This window comes from Tamandua tetradactyla, chromosome 13, assembly GCF_023851605.1.
Source record: "Tamandua tetradactyla isolate mTamTet1 chromosome 13, mTamTet1.pri, whole genome shotgun sequence".
Taxonomy (NCBI): domain Eukaryota; kingdom Metazoa; phylum Chordata; class Mammalia; order Pilosa; family Myrmecophagidae; genus Tamandua; species Tamandua tetradactyla.
This window is the reverse complement of record NC_135339.1, coordinates 4,710,234-4,728,194: the sequence shown is the minus strand read 5'-3', so window position 1 is coordinate 4,728,194 and position 17,961 is coordinate 4,710,234. Positions and strand designations below refer to the sequence as shown.

Genomic DNA, 17,961 nt, shown 5'->3' with positions numbered 1-17,961 from the left:
TGGATTGGAAGATTTAGTAGGAAAAACCCTTAAGTATCTCAATTTTAAAACATTGTAACGTGTTGAAATGTTTGGAAATACTGGGTTAAATTAAAGTTATTAAATTTACTTAAAGTGTTTAATATGGATACTACAATATTTAAAGTTACACATGTGGCCCATATTTGTGTTCCGTTGATTTCTCTATTGGACAACACTGATCGGAAGTTTCTCTCACAGGTCTGGTGGTTGATGCTCTTGGCTGGGAACTCAGGGATGTTGACAGGAATACCTACATGGCCTTTCCATGGGATTGGGCTTCTTCACAGCATGGGGCTTGGGTTCCAAGAGTGAGTATCCCAAGAGAACCAAGCAGAGAATACTTCCTGTTCTGACCTTGCCTTAGCAATAAACGTCAAGCCTACCAAAAGCCAAAGGGAGGAAGCAGGTTGTTCTTCACGGGAGGGGTGTCTGAGTCACTGCAGAAGAGCCTATTGAAGGGGAGATACTGTGGTGATCATTTTGGGAAGAACAATCTACTTTTGGAAAAGGCTACAGCCAGTATAAAGGATGGAGTAAATACGTCATTGAATGAACTAAGTAGGTTACAGGATAGTATCTAAATGCTGGGTGACAGCAGTTAGGAACATGAAGTTTGAAGTCACGGTGCAAGATGAAGCTTACCTCTTTCCATACTTTGTAAGACCATTGGCAACTTACATAATTATCAATACATCTACCATGTGAAGAAACTTACTAGCTTGTTTTAAAGGATATAATATTTTATAGTATTTAACTCAGTGTCAAATGCAGTTGTTGGTGCCATGTTAATGATGATCATCTACCATTTGGTGTGGTTTGTTTTAAAATACATTATGTATATAATATATATTTAAGGGAATATTTGGGCCAGGCCCAAAATTAATAACGTTTTAGATTGTGAGAAAAATTCTCATGATTTCAAGAGTTGATATTGGTTAGAAGGGTTTTTAAAACTCTGGATTTGTAACTCAATATAACATTTACTTATAATCAGATATAACCTACAGTATTTTTTGAGCTCTCTGCTGGTGAGATCTCTAACTGAATTGATTAAAGGTCACCAACTCATGAGGGCTCAGTGGTTTTGTCCTCAGTCGATCTCCATGACATTGGGTACTGGCTTGTCTCCTTGAGTAACTTTGACTTGAAAAAATACTTCAAAATGGAAATGGTAATTATTGATATAGATTTAGAAGAAGAGACCTGAGAGATTTTTTTTTTAACATGACTTGAATGTTATATGGATTTTTGATAATTATGTTTTTTTTTAAAGTACTTTTACTGATTGTTAACTTTTATTACTTTGTCTACGTATTTGTAGCCAACCCTTGTTTTTGTTAGTATAGAAAGCAAGGAGGAAATTGGGTGGAAAATGTAAGATGGTTGTAGATAATTACTGATAATCTTGTATTTTAAAATAGGAAAGTTTTCTCATTTTAAAGCAGAATGCTATTCATTCAAATTAGAGACAGACAAGAAAATAAAGAAAAGATGGAATACATTATGACAATGATAATCAAAAGGAGGGGTAAGGGAATGAAGCTGTATTACAGCAAGAGAATAACACCAGATGGTAATTCAAATCTATTGGAAGGAATGAATAGTCCCAGAAATGGTAAATGTGTAGGTTATTGTAAAAGATTCTTTAATATATTTTTTCTCCATTCTTTCTTGGCTTCTCTAAAAGATATTGTATAAGCAGTAGTTTTAACACAGTTGTTAGGACTGTATCATAAATAGATGCATAAATAAATGCAATACTCTGACAATAATACCGTAATAGTGGAGAGAGTGAGCTATATTAGAGGGAAATTTCTGTATTTAATTTGAATTACAAATTAAATGTGAAATACATTGTGGTAAGATGCATATTGTAAGCTGTAGAGCAACTGCTACGAAAATTACTAAAAATAAATGGTTTAATGTGAAATATATTGTGATAAGATGCATATTGTAAGCTGTAGAGCAACTTCCACGAAAATTTCTAAAAATATATGGTTCAGAAATTAATGGACTAGAGACCTGGGTTTGATTTGTGGTGCCTGCCCATGCAAAAATAAAAAATTTAATGAGGAATTTTAAATGCTTAATTGGAAAATAACTAAGTATGAAAGATGGTAAGAGAGGAACAAAGGAAAGAAAAAGACATAGACAACAAATAGCAACTTTACAGATGTAAATCCAACCATATCAATATGATTTAAGTAAAAATGGGTTAAACACTCTAAAGAAAAGATAGAAATTGTTTAACTAGATTAAAGAATAACCACGATATAACCATATATTGTGTACAAGGAATATAATTTAGAATAAAAAACACAAGTTGAACGAGAATGAAAAATGATATACCATGCAAACAGTAGCCTTAAGAGAGCTGGAGTGACTGTGCTAATATCAGATAAAATAGGTATTAAGACAAAAAATATTTCCAGAAAGAAAAGAGGGACATTTTAAAATAACAGAAGGGTCAATTTAGGAAAATGTAACAATTATAACCATGTGAACACTCTAACAGTAGAGTCCTAATGTACATGAAGCAAAATTGAAGGAAGAAATAGACCATCCAGCAATTCTACAATAATAAATGGAAGTATCATTACCCCTTTCTCAATAATGGATAGAACAACTAAGGAGTAAATTGGTAAGGCTGTAGAAGACCTGAAGAACACTATCAAACAACAAGACCTTACATTTATAGAACACTTTATACAACCACAGCAGAATCCATATTTTTGAGGACATACCATCTGCTACACCATAAAATAAGTCTCATTAAACTTAGGAGGTTTGAAATCTCACAAAATGTGTTCTGTGATCAAATGGAATTAAATTAGAAATCAACAACAGAAGGAAATTTTGGAAATCCACCTATATGTGGACTTTAAACACTTGTAAATGGCCCATGGATCAAAGGAAAAAAAAAAAGGGAAATTACAAAATATTTTGAGCTGGATGAAAGCAGAAGCATGGTATTCTAAAATTTATTGGAAGCAACTAAAGCCCTGCTTGAAGGGAATTTATAGCTGTAAACTCATATTAGAAAAGATGAAAGGCCTCCATCAACATCCTAAACTTCTACCTTAATAAACAAGAAAAGGAAGGGGAAACTAAACCCAAAGTTAACAGAAAAAGGAAATAGAAGGATTAGAGCAGCTATCAATGAAATAGAAAACAAAAAACAATGGAAGAAAATCAGTGAAACCAAAAGTTGTTTCTTTGAAAAGATCAGTGAAGTTAATCTTTTAGACTCTTCAAGAAAAAGTATTTAAGGCACAAATTCTTGGGATCAAGAATGGAAAGAGGGACATCAATACTTATCTGAGAGAAATTTACAAAATTGAAAACAGAATACTAGAACAATATATGCCAACAAATTAGACAAATCTGACTCAGATTACCAAGACTGATTCAAGAAGAAATAGAGAATCTGAATAGACTTATAAAAAGTAAAAATGAATTAGTTATTAGTTATTATCAAAAATATTTCCAAACAAAAGCCCATAGAAATTTATTCTCTCAGGGCTAGAATTCTGAAATTAATGTGTTGTTGGCGATCTGGTCCCCCTGTATCCTGTATGGAAGAACCCTTGCCTCTTCTACCTTTTCATGTATGTTGGCCAGCTTTGGCATTCTTTGCTTGTGTTTGCATAACTCTAGTCTTTGCCTCTATCTTCATGTGACCTCCCTATGTGTCTGTCTGTGTCTGTTAAAATGACACTACTCATGTCGGATTAGGGTCCACTTAGTTCAGTATTGCCTTATCTTAACTTGATTCCACTTGCAAAGTCCCTATTTCCAAATAAGCTCACAATCAGAGGTACTGGGGGTTGGAACTTAAACATATACCTTTTGGAGGTATGGTTCAATCCATCACAATGACCAATATCAATTTTATTTCTACATACTAGTGGTGGAAAATTTAAAAATTCCAGCCACAATCACTTAAAAGACAAATTAGAGGTAATTTTAATAAAGTAAGTTTAAGATGTGTACACTGAAAATACCCACTTCAGAAAGAAATGAAAGAAAATTCTTTCATCTAATTAATGAAGAGGCATTTCATGTTCATGGATTTAAAGCTTAATATTTTAAGATTGCTATACTCCCCAAATTAATCTATAGATTCAGCACAATCCCTCTCTGCACTGTTTCGAAATTATTTACCCCAGAAAAGCCATGTCCTTCTAGTCCTGATTCAGTTTTGTAGGGTGGAACTTTTGATTAGATTGTCTCCATGGAGATGTGATGCACCTAATTGTGAGTACATTCTTTTGATTAGATTATTTCCATGGAAATGTGGCATGCCCAATTGTGGGTGTGACTTTTTTATTAGATGGAGATGTGACTCTGCCCATTCAATGTGGGTCTTGATCAGTTGGAGTCCTTAAAAGAGCTCATGGAGTGGTCAGTGCAGATGCAGACATTTGAAGATGCATGGAGTGCTGAGAGAGATGCTTAGTGCTCTTAGAAACCAGAACCCAGCAGATGTTGCCATGTACCATCCCATGAGATGCTAATCAAGCCAGAACCCAGAGTTTTGGCCTTGAACGGCGGAAGCCACTGGAATCAGAAGCTGGAAGCAGTGGAACCAGGAACAAGGACTAGCAGCAGATAACACCCACATGCCTTCCCAGGTGACCTTGATCATGAAGAAAGGCCCATGTTTGTCACATGGGTTGCAAGAAATATTCAAAGATATTAAGACAGTAAACTTCCTAGTCTTCGCAAAAGATGTGGATATGCACATCCAGGAGGCCCAGAGAACAACAAACAGAATAAACATGAAGAAAGATACACATTGACATATACTGATCACATTATAAAATGCAAAGGACAAGGAGAGAGTTCTGAAAGATGCAAGTGAAAAACAAAGTGTTATAAAGGGCATCCCAATTAGATTGAGTACCAGTTTCTCATCAGAAACCATGGAGACAGGAGACAGTATATTGAAATACTTAACGTGTTGAAAGGAAATACCTGCTAAGCAAGAATTTTATATCTGGCAAGACTTTCTTTGAAAAATAAGGGAGAAATTAAAACGTCCAGATAAACAAAACTGATGGAGTTCATCAGCTATATAAGAAATGCAAAAGGGTGTTCTCCAGACTGAAAGGTAAGGACACTTGACAGTGGTACAAAGTGACTGTTCTAGTTTGCTAGCTGCCGGAATGCAATGTACCAGAAGCGGAATGGCTTTTAAAAAGGGGAATTTAATGAGTTGCTAGTTTACAGTTCTAAGGCCGAGAAAATGCCCCAAATAAAACAAGTCTATAGAAATGTCCAATCAAAGGCATCAAGGGAAAGATACCTTGGTTCAAGAAGGCCGATGAAGTTCAGGGTTTCTCTCTCAAGTGAGAAGGCACATGGCGAACACAGTCAGGGCTCCTCTCTTGGCTGGAAGGGCACATGGTGAATACGGCATCATTTGCTAGCTTCCTCTCCTGGCTTCCGGTTTCATGAAGCTCCCCGTGAGGCGATTTCCTTCTTTATCTCCAAAGGTCACTGGCGGTGGACTCTCTGCTTCGTAGTGTTGCTCTCTGTGAATCTCTCATTCTCCAGAATATTTCCTCTTTTATAGGACTCCAGTAAACCAATCAAGACCCACCCAAATGGGTAGAGACATGTCATTCCTTAATCCAGTTTAACAACCACTCTTGACTAAATCACATCATCCAGGGAGATGATCCGATTACAGTTTCAAACATATAGTATTGAATAGAGATTATTCTACCTTTATGAAATGATATTTTGATTAAAACATGGCTTTTCTAGGGGGCATACTTCCTTTCAAACCAGCACAGTGACATCAAGAAATAAAGTCATGGGGTAAAGTTAATTATTTATAAATGCTAGTTTTATAGTGTACTGTGTGGTATGTAATTCTACTTCTTACTTCCCATAGGTGTTAAAATGCAAATCCGTAGAGTAATAATCCATACATGTACTAAGATACAAGTGTAACAAATATAAAAAAAGGGTGGGGGGCAGAGGGGTATAGTAAAAGTATAGTACGTGGTATTGAAGTTACTTGGTATCAAACCAGATACGATGGTTATATATTTAGGATGCTAAATTTTAAGCCCTTGGTAAGCACAAAGAAGACAGACGAAAAATACATCCATATAGAGCTGAGAAGGTACTTGTTTTGGTTTGTGAAAGCTGTAATATACTGGAAATGGATTGGCTTTTACAAAGGGGATTTATTAAATTACAAATCTACAATTCTAAGGCCATGAAAATCCAAAATTAAGGTATCAACAAGGTGATACCTTCAGTTAATAAAGGCTGATCATGTTGGGTTTCTCTGTCACATGGGATGGGACATGGTGACGTCTCCTGGTGACGTCTCCTGTCCTCTCCTGGCTTCTGGCTTCAGATGGCTCTCTCAGCTCCTGTGAGTTTTTCTGGCTTCTCCTGGGGTGTCCTTGTTCTTTGTTTTCAAGCATCTGTGTCTAGGTGTCTGTGCCAGTTTGAATCTGTCATGTACCCCGGAAAGGCCATGTCCTTTAATCTTCATTCAGTGTTGCTCTTGGGAGCTGTTTGATTGTTCCTATGGAGATATAAGTCACCCAATTGTGGGTGGTAACTTTTGATTAGATGGGTTCCATGGAGATGTGTCTACCCATTCAAGGTGGGGTTGTTGATGGAGCCCTTTAAGAGGGAGCCATTTTGGAAAAAGCTTTAGCATCCACATAGCCAGAGACCTTTGCAGTTGAAGAAGGAAAATGCCATTAGGGGAGCTTCATGAAACAAAAAGCCTGAAGAGAAAGCAGATGTGGCCATGTTCTCCATGCCCCTTTCCAGTTCAGAGCAAAACTGCAAACATCATTGGCCTTCTTGAACCAAGGTATCTCTCCCTGGATGCCTTAGATTAGACATTTCTATAGCCTTGCTTTAATTTGAACATTTTTACAGCCTTAGAACTGTAAGCTTGCAGCTTATTACATTCCCCTTTTTAAAAGTCATTCCACTTCTGATACATCACATTCCTGCATCTTTCAAACTAGAACAGCATCTGTTCTCTGTATCAGCTGTCAGCTCTCTGCTCTTTTAGGAACTGCAGTGAACTAATTAAGACCTACTTGAATGGGCAGGTTCGTATCTCCATGGAAATAATCTAGTTAAAAGATCCCGCCCAAGCAATAGGTCTGCACCTACAAAATTGTATTGATATTAAAGTAATGTGACTTTTCTGGGCTACATAACAGTTTCAAACAGCACATGATACTCAATATGGTAAAAATATCAGATAATTATAAAAGGCATTAACAGATGTGAGGGTCCAAAAAGGTATAAGACCTAAAAGGCTAAATAGCAAAATGGAAGAAGATAGTCCTGTATTATCAGTAGGTGCTTTAAATGTAAATGGATTAAATTCTGTAGTCAAAATGCAGAGATTGGCAGTATGGATAAGAAAGCATGACTCAACAATATGCTATCTGCAAGAGAGTCACCTTAAATTCAGATATACATGTAAGTTGAAAATGAAAAATTTGGGAAAAAAATACCATGCATGTACTAACCAATAGAGAGCTGGGGTAGCTATGTTAATATTAGATAAAACAGACTTTAAATCTGCATGAGGGACAGAGACAGTCATTATATGCTGATAAAGGGGACAGTTCAACAAGATGTAACAATTATAAATATATCTGTACTGAAGAACTGAGCCCCAAATATAAAGGAATTTCTGACAGATTTGAAGGTAGTAATTGGTTGTTTTTACATTAATAGCAGGATAATTTAACAGGCTACTTTCAGTAATGGATAGAACATCTCATCAGATGAGTAAGGAAGTCAGGCCTTGAATGTACACTAAACCAGTTAGACCTAAGAGACATACACAGAGCACTGCACCCAACATAGACCGAGTACACATTATTTTTGAGGGCACATGCAACATTCTCCATGATAGACCATGTTGGTTCACAAATCAAGTGTTTTGGTTTGGTAAAACTGCCAGAATGCAATATACTAGAAGTGGGTTAGCTTTCACCATGAGGATTTATTCACTTGCAAACTTTCAGTTCTAAGGCTGTGAGAATGTGAGGATGTTCTAATTAAGGCATCAACAGTATGATTCATTCTCTGAAGACTGGTTGCCTCAAGCGTGGGGTTCTCTCTCACATAGCAGGGCACATGGCAATGTTTGGTGGTCTTCTCCCAGGTTTCATTGCTTCAACTTCTGACTTCAGTGGCTTCCTCTCAGAGTTTCTCTGTGTGTGCCCTTCTCACTCAACTTCCCTCAGTTTCACCTCTTATCTTCTAGGAGCTCTCTGGGGTCTTTCTGTGTATCCTTTATCCTCTTACAAAGGACACCAGTACAAGGACTAAGACAACACACCCTGGGACAGGCCTCAAAATAACCTAATCAAAAGGTCTCACCTATAGTAGGCCTGCATCTACAGGAATGGATTAAAAGAACATGGCCTTTTCTGAAATACGTAACAGCTTCATACCACCACACCAAATCTCAATAAAATGAAATATGTTGAAGTCATACAGTGTATATTTTCTGAACCACAAAGGAATGAAGCTAGAAATCAGTAGCAGGGTATTCTGGTTTGCTAGCTGCTGGAATGCAATATACCAGAAAAGGAATGGCTTTTAAAAAGCTTTTTAAAAGGACTTTTTAAAATTTAAAAAGTTTACCGTTCTAAGGCCAAGAAAATGTTCCAGTTAAAACAAGTATATAGAAATGCCCCATCCAAAGTATCCAGGGAAAGATGCCTTGGTTCAAGAAGGCTGATGAAATTCAGTTTTTTTCTCAAGTGGAAGGGCACATGGCGAACACAGAGTTCCTTTCATCTGGAAAGGCACATGGTAAATATGGTCAGGGTTCCTCTCTCATCTGGAAGCACATGGCAAACAGTGTCATCTGCTAGCTTCTCCTGGCTTCGTGGTTCATGAAACTCCCTGGGAGGTGTTTTCCTTCTGTGGAGGGCCAGAAGCAATCAATCAGGCCCAAGCAGGGAAAGTCCCCACAACATGGGGCAGAATGTCCCCAAGAGTTAAACAATAATCAATGTTAGGAAACTGAGAAAATGGGATGTGTTTTGGCAACAGCAAATGGCATTTTTCTGCTTCTGTAATACACTTGCTTGCTATCAACTGCAAACCACAACATGATTTTAGCCTTTATAAGCACACCTTGAAAACTTTTAGGTGCTGCTCTCTGAACCTTCCTACTTGGAAGTTTCTGAGGCAGTCACCGGCCGGCTAATAAAGACTCCAAACTGGCTTGCGGTTTTGAATTATGTGGTCTCTCTTTTGGTGCACCCACAACACTTCTTCATCTGCAAAGGTCGCTGGCTGGTGGACTCTGCTTCTCATGGCTGTGTCGTTCTGCTCTGCTCTCTCTGAATCTCTGTCATTCTCTAAAATGTTTCCCCTTTTATAGGACTTCAGAAACTGATCTAGACCCACCCAAATGGGTGGAGACATGTCATCTAATCCAGTTTAACAACCACTCTTGATTATCACATCTCCAGGGAGATGATCTAATTACACTTTCAGACATACAGTACTGAGTAGGGATTAGAAGAAATGGCTGCCTTTACAAAATGGGATTAGGATTAAAACATGTCTTTCCTAGGGTACACACATCATTTCAAACCAGCACACAGGAAGAAATGGAAAATTAACAAATATGTGGAAATTAAGACACTTACTCTTAATGACCAGTGGGTTAAGTGGAAATTAGTGAAATTAGGAAATACATTGAAATGAATGAAAATATCTTAGGGAATACCACAAAAGGCAGTGCTGAGAGGGAAATCTATAGCTCTAAATGCTTACATTAAAAAAGAAGAAATTTCTTAAATCTGAAACCCAGCCTCACAAATGGAGAGTCTAGAAATAAGAGCAAACTAAACCCACAGGGAGCAGAACAATGGAAATAACAAAGATTAGAATGGAGATAAGTGAAATAGACAACAAATAAAAATAATAGAATCAACAAAATGAAAAGTTGGTTTTTTTGAAAATCCTTTAGCTAGACTGACAATGAAATAAAGAGAAATTATACAAATAACCAAAATCAGAAATGAAAAGGGGACATTGCTACCAAACCTGCTGACATAAATGGACTGACTATACCAATAAATTAGATAACCTAGATGAAATGGACAAATTCTTAGAAGCAATCTACCTCCACTAACTGAAGAAGAAATAGAAGATCTCAACAAACCAGTTACTAATAAAGAGATGGAATCAATGACCAAAACCTCCCAACAATGAAGACCAGATGGCTTCATAGGGAAATTGTCCCAAACATTCCAAGAAGGCAACTGTAATTCCTCTTGAACTCTTCCCAAAAATTGAAGAGGAGGAAACACTACCTAATTTCATCTTTGAGGCCAAGATCACCCTAACACTGAAGCCAGATAAAGATACCACAAACAAAGAAAACTACAGACCAATATCTCCTATGAATATATTGATGCAAAAATCCTCAGTAAAATATTAGCAAACCAAATCTAACAGCATATGTAGATATACACCACAATCAAGTGGGATTTATCCCAGGTATGTGAAAGTTGTTCACCATAATAAAATCAGTTAATACATCACAAACGGTAAAAACACCTAATCATTTCAATGAATGCAGAAAATGCATTTGACAACATACAGCATCCCTACTTGATAAAAATCACTTTGAATACTAGGAATAGAAGGTAAGTTCCTCAGCATAAGAAAGAGCTTATTTGAAAAGCCTAGCTATCATCCTACTTAATGGTAAAAAAATGAAAAATTTCCCTCCAATATCAGAAACAAGGCAAGGATGCCCACTGTCACCACATTTGAGCAGAATCAACCATATTTGAACAGACCAAAAAACAAATGGTGAGAAAAATGAAAAAATATGAGCAGGGTCTCAAGGAAATGATTGACAGCACAAAGCGTGCAAATATATGCATCATGGGTATCCCAGAAGAAGAGAAGGGAAAAGAGTGAGGAAGAACATTTAAAGAAATCATGGCTGAAAATTGCCCAGCTGTTTTAAAAGATATGAATATGCAAACTCAAGAAGGCCAACATACTCCAAACAGAAAAATTCTGAATAGACCCACTCCAAGACACATAATAATCATATTGTCAGATGCCAAAATGGAAGCATTTCTGAAAGCAGCAAGAGAAAAGCACACGTTCAGGGGAAGCTAAATAAGACTAAGTGCTGATTTCTCATCAGATACCATGGAGGTGAGAGGCAGTGGTATGATATTTTTAAGATAGTGATATTTTAAAAATTCCCAGCCAAGAATTTTCTATCCAGCAAAGGTGCCCTTCATAACTGAGGGAGAGTTTAAAATATTTACAAATAAGTAGAAGCTGAGTGAGTTCGTTAATAAGAGCCTGGCCCTATGAGAACTATTAAAGGGAGTTCTGTTGGTTGAAAAGAAAATACAGGAGAAGGAGGTATGAAGGAAAGTACTGAATTGAAATGTATTAGTAAGAGTAATTAAAAGGATCAAATAAGATAAAAAGTTCTAACAAATAATCAAACATAATATGGTTGAAGTTTAGAATTGCTGTACAATAATAACTTTGAATATTAATGGATTAAACCCCCCATCAGAAGATACAGCTTGTCAGAATGGATAAAAAGTATGATCCATTTATATGTTGTTTACAAGAGACTCATTTTAGACAAAAAGATATACAAATAGGGTGAAAGTGAAAGGGTAGAGAAAGATACTTGTGCTGGTTTGAAAGGATTTATGTACCCTCAAAAATCCTGACCCAATCTTGTGGGAGCAGCCAGTTTTTTAAAAATTCTCTATTCAGTATTGTATGCTGGAAACATGATTAAGTTATCTTCACGGAGATGTGACTCACCCAAACATGGGTATTAACCTTGGATTAGAGAGAGATGTAGCTCCACCCATTTCAGGTGGGCCTTGATTATTTTATGGAATCCTTTAAAAGAGAAAGCATTTTGGAGAAAGCTTCAGAAGGACAGAGCAACACAGCCATGACAGAGGCCACAGAGCCAGAGACCTTTGGAGACAAAGAAGGAAAGCATCCCTAGGGGAGCTTCATGAAACAAGAAGCCTGGAGAGGAAGCTAGCAGACATTGCCATGTTTGCCATGTGCCTTTCCAGTTGAGAGAGAAAACCTGAATTTCATTGACTTTTCTTGAGTGAAGGTAGCATCTTGATGGTGCCTTAATTTGGACATTTTTATAGACTTGCTTTAACTAGGACATTTTCACAGCCATAGAACTGTAAACTTGCAACTTATTAAGTTCCCTTTTTTAAAAGCCGTTCTTTTTCTGGTATATTGCATTCCAGCAGCTAGCAAACTAGAACAATACTCTACACAAGCAGTAAACAATGAAAACCTGGGGTAGCTATACTAATATCAGAAAAAGTAGACCTTAAATGCAGAAATGTTATAGGAGACAAAGAAGGAACTATATATTAATAAAAGGGGCAATTCAACAACAACAAAAAATCATAAATATGCACCTAATCAGGGCCCCCCAAAGTACAGGAGGGAAGCATGACAAAACTGAAGGGAGTAATGGATGTCTCTGTAATAATAGTGGGAGACTTCCACACATCATTCTCTTCAATAAATACATAATTTAGACAGAGGATCAGTAAAGAAACAGAGAACATAGCAACTAGACCTAACATATATAATATATTATACCCCAAAACAGCAGGATATAGAGTCTTCTCAAGTGCCCATGGAATAGTCTTAAAGATAGATCACATGCTGGGGCATGAAACAGGTCTTAAGAAATTTCAAAAGATTGAAATTACACAATGCACTTTCTCTGATGATAATGGAATGATGCTGGAAATGATCAGAACCAGAAAATACACAAATATATGGAGTTGAAACAACATGCTTTTAAGTAATTGGGTCAAAAAAGAAGTTACAAAAGAAATCAGTAAATATCTTGAGACAAATGAAAACAGCACAACTTATCAAAACTTAGGGAATGTAGCAAAAGTACTGCTGAGAGGGAAATTTATAGCCCTAATTGCCTACATTAAAAAGTGGTAAAATCAACAACTTAGCTGAACAACTGGAGAAAGAACAGCAAACTAATCCCAAAGCAAGGTGTAGGAAAGAAATAAAGACTAGAGCAGAAATGAATGAAATGGAGAATTATTAAAAAAACAATAGAATCAATAAAACCAAAAGTTGGTTCTTTGAAATAAATGAGTTTGACAAACCATTAGCCATACTTTCAAAGACAAAATGAAAGAAGCTACCAGTAAAATCTGAATTGAAATAGGGACTTTATCACAGAACCCAAAGAAATAAAAAAGATTATAAGAGGCTACTATGAACAACTGTATGCCAGCAAACTAGACAACTTAGAAGAAATGGACAGCTTCCTAGAAATACATGAATAACCTGCACTGACTTGAGAAGAAATAAATGACCTCAACAAACCAGTCAAGTAAAGAGATTTAATCTTTCATCAAAAACCTACTAAGAGGGAAAAGTCCAGAACTAGATGGTTTTACAAGAGGATTTTGCCAAGCATTCCAAGAATAATTAATGCCACTCCTACTATAACTCTTTGAAAAAAAAAAAAAAAACAGAAGAAGGGAAAGCACTACCTAAGTTATTCTATGAAGCAAAGTCACCCTAATAACAAAGCTAGATGAAGATACTATGAGAAAAGAAAACCTTGGACCTATCTCTCTAATGAATAAAGATGCAAAAATCCTTAGCAAAATATTTGCAAATCAAATGCAACAGCATATTAAAATATTATACACCATGACCAAGTAGGTTTTATTCCAGGTATGCAAGGGTGGTTCAACACAAGAAAATCAGTTAAAATAATATACCACATTAACAAATCAAAAGGGGAAAACCTCAAGTCATCTCAGTTGACACAGAAAAGGCATTTGAAAAAATTCAGCATGCTTTCATGATAAAAACACTTCAGAAGGTAAGAACTGAAGGAAACTTCTTAGCATGATAAAAGGCAGGTATGACTCCACTCCCAACCCCCCTAGTTAATATCATGCTCAATAGTGAGAGACTAAATACTTTCCCCTTAGCATTGGGAACAAGACAGGGATGCCTCCTGTCACCACTGCAGCAACATTGTGCTAGTAGTTCTAGCTAGAGCAGTTAAGCAAGAAAAATAAATAAAAGGCATCCAAGTTGGAAAGAAAGAAGGTAACATGATCCCATATTTAGAAAATCTTTTGAAAACAACGGCAAAGATACTTGAGTTCATAAACAAGTTCAGCAGGGTGGCAGGATATGAGATCAACACATAAAAATCAATTGTGTTTCTATAAACTAGTAATGAGCTATCTGTGGAGGCAATCAGAAAAAAGTGCCATTTACAAGCAACTAAAATAATCAAATACCTAGGAATAAGGTTAACCAAACATGTAAAGGATTTGTATATGGGAAGCTAAAAACATTGCTAACATGAATTTAAAAAGACTTGAATAAATAGACATTCTGTGTTAATGGATAGGAATGCTAAATGTCATTAAGATGCCAATTTTACCAAAATTGATCTACCGATTCAGTGTAATAATAATAAAAATTTGAACAGACTACTTTGCAGCAATGGAAAAGCTAATTAATTTTATTTGGATGGTGTTTTAGTTTATGAACTGCTGAAATGCGATATACCAGAAATAGAATGACCTTTAAAAAGGAGAATGTATTAAGTTGCAAGGTTACAGTTCTAAGGCCATGAAAATGTTCAAAGTAAGGCACTTATGGACAGATCCCTTGATTCAAGAAAGGCCGGTGGATCCAGTACAACTCTGTCAGCTGGAAAGGCACATGGCGACGTCTGTTAGCTTTCTCTCCTGGCTTCTCTACTGGCTTCCCTGGGTGTGTTTTCTTTATGCTGCTACAAAGGTGTCTGGCTGTGTGAGCTGTATTAGCTCTAAAGCTTTTTCTCAAAATATTTCCCTCTTAAAGGACTCCAGGAAGCAACCCTACCTTGAATGGGTGGAGACACATCTCCTTGGAAACCATCTAATAGTTACCGCTCACAGTTGGGTGGATCTCCACGGAAACAATAAAAAAACTCTCACCCAGCAATACTGAATGAAGATTAAAGCACATGGCTTTTCTGGGGGTACATAATAGCTTCAAACTGGCTCAGAAGTATAAGGGGTCATAAGTAGCCAAAAACATCTTGACAAAAAGGAATGCATTGGGAGGTATCACATTTCCTGGTTTTAGACCATATTATAAAGCCATAGTGGTCAAAGCAGCATAGTACTGGTATAAAGACATATTGATCAGTGGAATTTAATTGAGACTTTGAAAGAGGCCCTCAGATCTCTGGTCAGTTGATTTTTGACAAGGCTCCATTCAATGGGGATAGAACAGTCTCTTCAGTAATTGGTGGGGAGAACTGGATATTCATGAATAAAAAAGGACCTATCTCACACCCTATACAAAAATTAACTCAAAATGGATCAAGGACTTAAATATAATAACCAGTACCGTAAAAACTCTTAGAAGAAAATGTAAGGCAACATCTTGAAAATCTAGTGATAGGCTGTAGATTCTTTGACTTCACACCCAAAGGACAAGCAAGTAAAGAAAAAAAAAAGGATAAATGGAAACTCCTCAAAATTGAAATATTTCAAAGGACTTTGTCAAAAGGGTGAAAAGGCAGTGGACTCAATGGGAGAAAACATTTGGAAACCACACATCTGATAAGGGTTTGATGTTCAAAATATATAAAGAAACCTACTAAAGACTGAGATGGTATAACTTAGGAAGGCCTAGAGAGGACAATGATGGTGTTTAAATGTACAAATATAAAAACATTTGTGCATGAGGGAAAACGAATGCCAACATCGCAAGGTGTTGAAAATGGATGGTATATAGGAAAAAGTACAATCAGTGCAAGCTAGGGTCTGTAGTCAACAGTAGCATCATAATATGCCTCCACTGAATGTAACAAAGGCATTATGCCAAAACTAAACATCAGCAGGCAGGGTACTTGGGGGTGGGGGTATGCATTCTTTGTGAAAGGAAAGGAAATGTCTTCATGTAGATTATGGTGGCAAAGGCATGTCTGTTTACATAGGTTGGACTGTATGCTGTGTGAATAAAACTTTAAAAAATGAACAGAGAGAAACAAATGCTAGAGAAAATGTGAAGAAAGAGATGAACTGCAAAAAAGCCATGCTCTTTTTCCTAACCCAGTCTTGTGGTGGTATATCTATTGTTTAAGGTGTGATTTTTTTTTTTTTTTTTAATACGGGCAGGCACTGGGAGTTGAACCCAGGTCTCTGGCTTGGCAGATGAGAACTCCGGCTGCTGAGCCACCGTGGCCCGCCCAAGGTGGGACTTTTTGATTGGGTTTTTTTCCATGGAGATGTGACTCACCCAATTGTGGGTGGGACATTTTGTTTTGCTGGTTTTCATGGAGTTCTATATGTGCTCATTCAAGTTGGGTCTTGATCCGCTTACTGGACTCTTAAGAGGAAACCATTTGTGGAAAGATGTTAGAGCTGACACAGAGACATTTCTAGATGCAGGAAGAAAATACCCCCAGGGGAGCTGCATGAAATCCAGAGCCAAAGGATGAGGAGATACCAGCCATGAGCCATCCAAGATATACCTTTCTTGAGTCAAGCTATCTTTTCTGGATGCTTTGGTTTGGTCATTTTTATAGCCTTAGTTGTAAACTTTTAACTGAATAAATTCCCTTTATAAAAGCCAACCCATTTCTGGTATATTGTCTTTCTGGCAGAATTTAATCAAACACTAAGCCTATCTATAATTATGCCTGAGTCACTTTGAGAGAACATGTTTTGTTCCTTAGGTGTTGGCTCTGTCTCTCTAAGCCCAACTCTATAAGTTAACTCAGTACCTTTCCCTTACATGGGACATCATTTCCAGGGGTGTAAGTCTTCCTGTCAAAGTGCAGCTTGACTCCCAGAGATGAGTGTAGCCCTGGCAGCCAAGGATTAACAATGTCTACCTGCTAAAAAAAAAAAAGAAGGAAAGAAATGTAACAAAATAAGGTATCAGTACCTAAGAGATTTCAAATAGAGTTGAGAGCAATTCTGGAGGTTGCTCTTATGAAAGCTTTGGCTAGATATTCCTAATTGTCATGGTTATGCCCAATCCCCAACCAACACTGTTCTTGAAAACCCTGAAGAATATCAAGGGATCTGTCTGAGGCTCTATAAAAGTTTCACTCATGAAGTTTATTTTTCAGAAGTGTAAAACGTCCAGATTGTTCCTATGCCAGAAAACCCCTGAAACCCAGAGGCACCAGTCTCTCAGAGAACATCAACTGGTTGCATCCCCCTTCCCAAAATGTTGACACCTCTTTTCAACATCATGTTATAGTGGTCATTGCCAAATATCTGTGAAGATAGGGAGGAGGTTCAAATGAGAGGGAGGAATTGTGACAGAGAAGATAGGATCAACAAATGACTGTGAGTACTGAATCACTGTATTGATATTTCTTTTTAGTCTCTAATGTATTAGAACATTTAGAAGGAAATACCTGAAACTGTGGTACTGTAACCCATGCCATACTTTGAAATTTGCTCTGTAACTACTTATTAAATTGTCCTTGGAAATTTATCAGTTTTCTGCATATGCGTTATATTTTACAGTAAAAATGTTTTAAAAAAATCCATGGAACTATACTACATAAATGGTGAACCCTAAGTTAAACCATGGACTATAGCTAATAGTATAGTTCTAAAAATGTGCTGTCATAAATTGTTGCAAATACTCTATACCATTGCAAGGTGTTAATAAGAGAGTGGTTTATAGGAATCATGTATTTCATGCATGATTGTTCTGTAAATCCATAACTTCTCTAACAATGTGAAAATAATCTAAATGACAAAGGATCTGAATATACATTTCTACATAGAAGATATACAATGGTCAATAAACATGTAAGAAGATGCTAAATGTCATTAGCTATCATGGAAATGCAAATCCTATCAAAGT

General features: G+C 36.7%; 1 protein-coding gene across 3 annotated transcripts in view; it reads left to right on the top strand.

Moving 5' to 3' along the window:
* ZNF485 (zinc finger protein 485) overlaps positions 1-17,611 on the top strand; it is a 41,352-nt gene extending 23,741 nt beyond the window's left edge. For 2 of the 3 annotated variants that reach the window (XM_077124562.1, XM_077124564.1), the window contains one exon: positions 220-13,615. The gene's annotated coding sequence lies outside the window, so the exon portion shown is untranslated. Of the gene's footprint in view, positions 1-219; positions 13,616-16,517 lie in introns of those variants that run through there. The other variant, XM_077124563.1, reaches the window with a different exon arrangement.
* Positions 17,612-17,961: the final 350 nt, after the last annotated feature.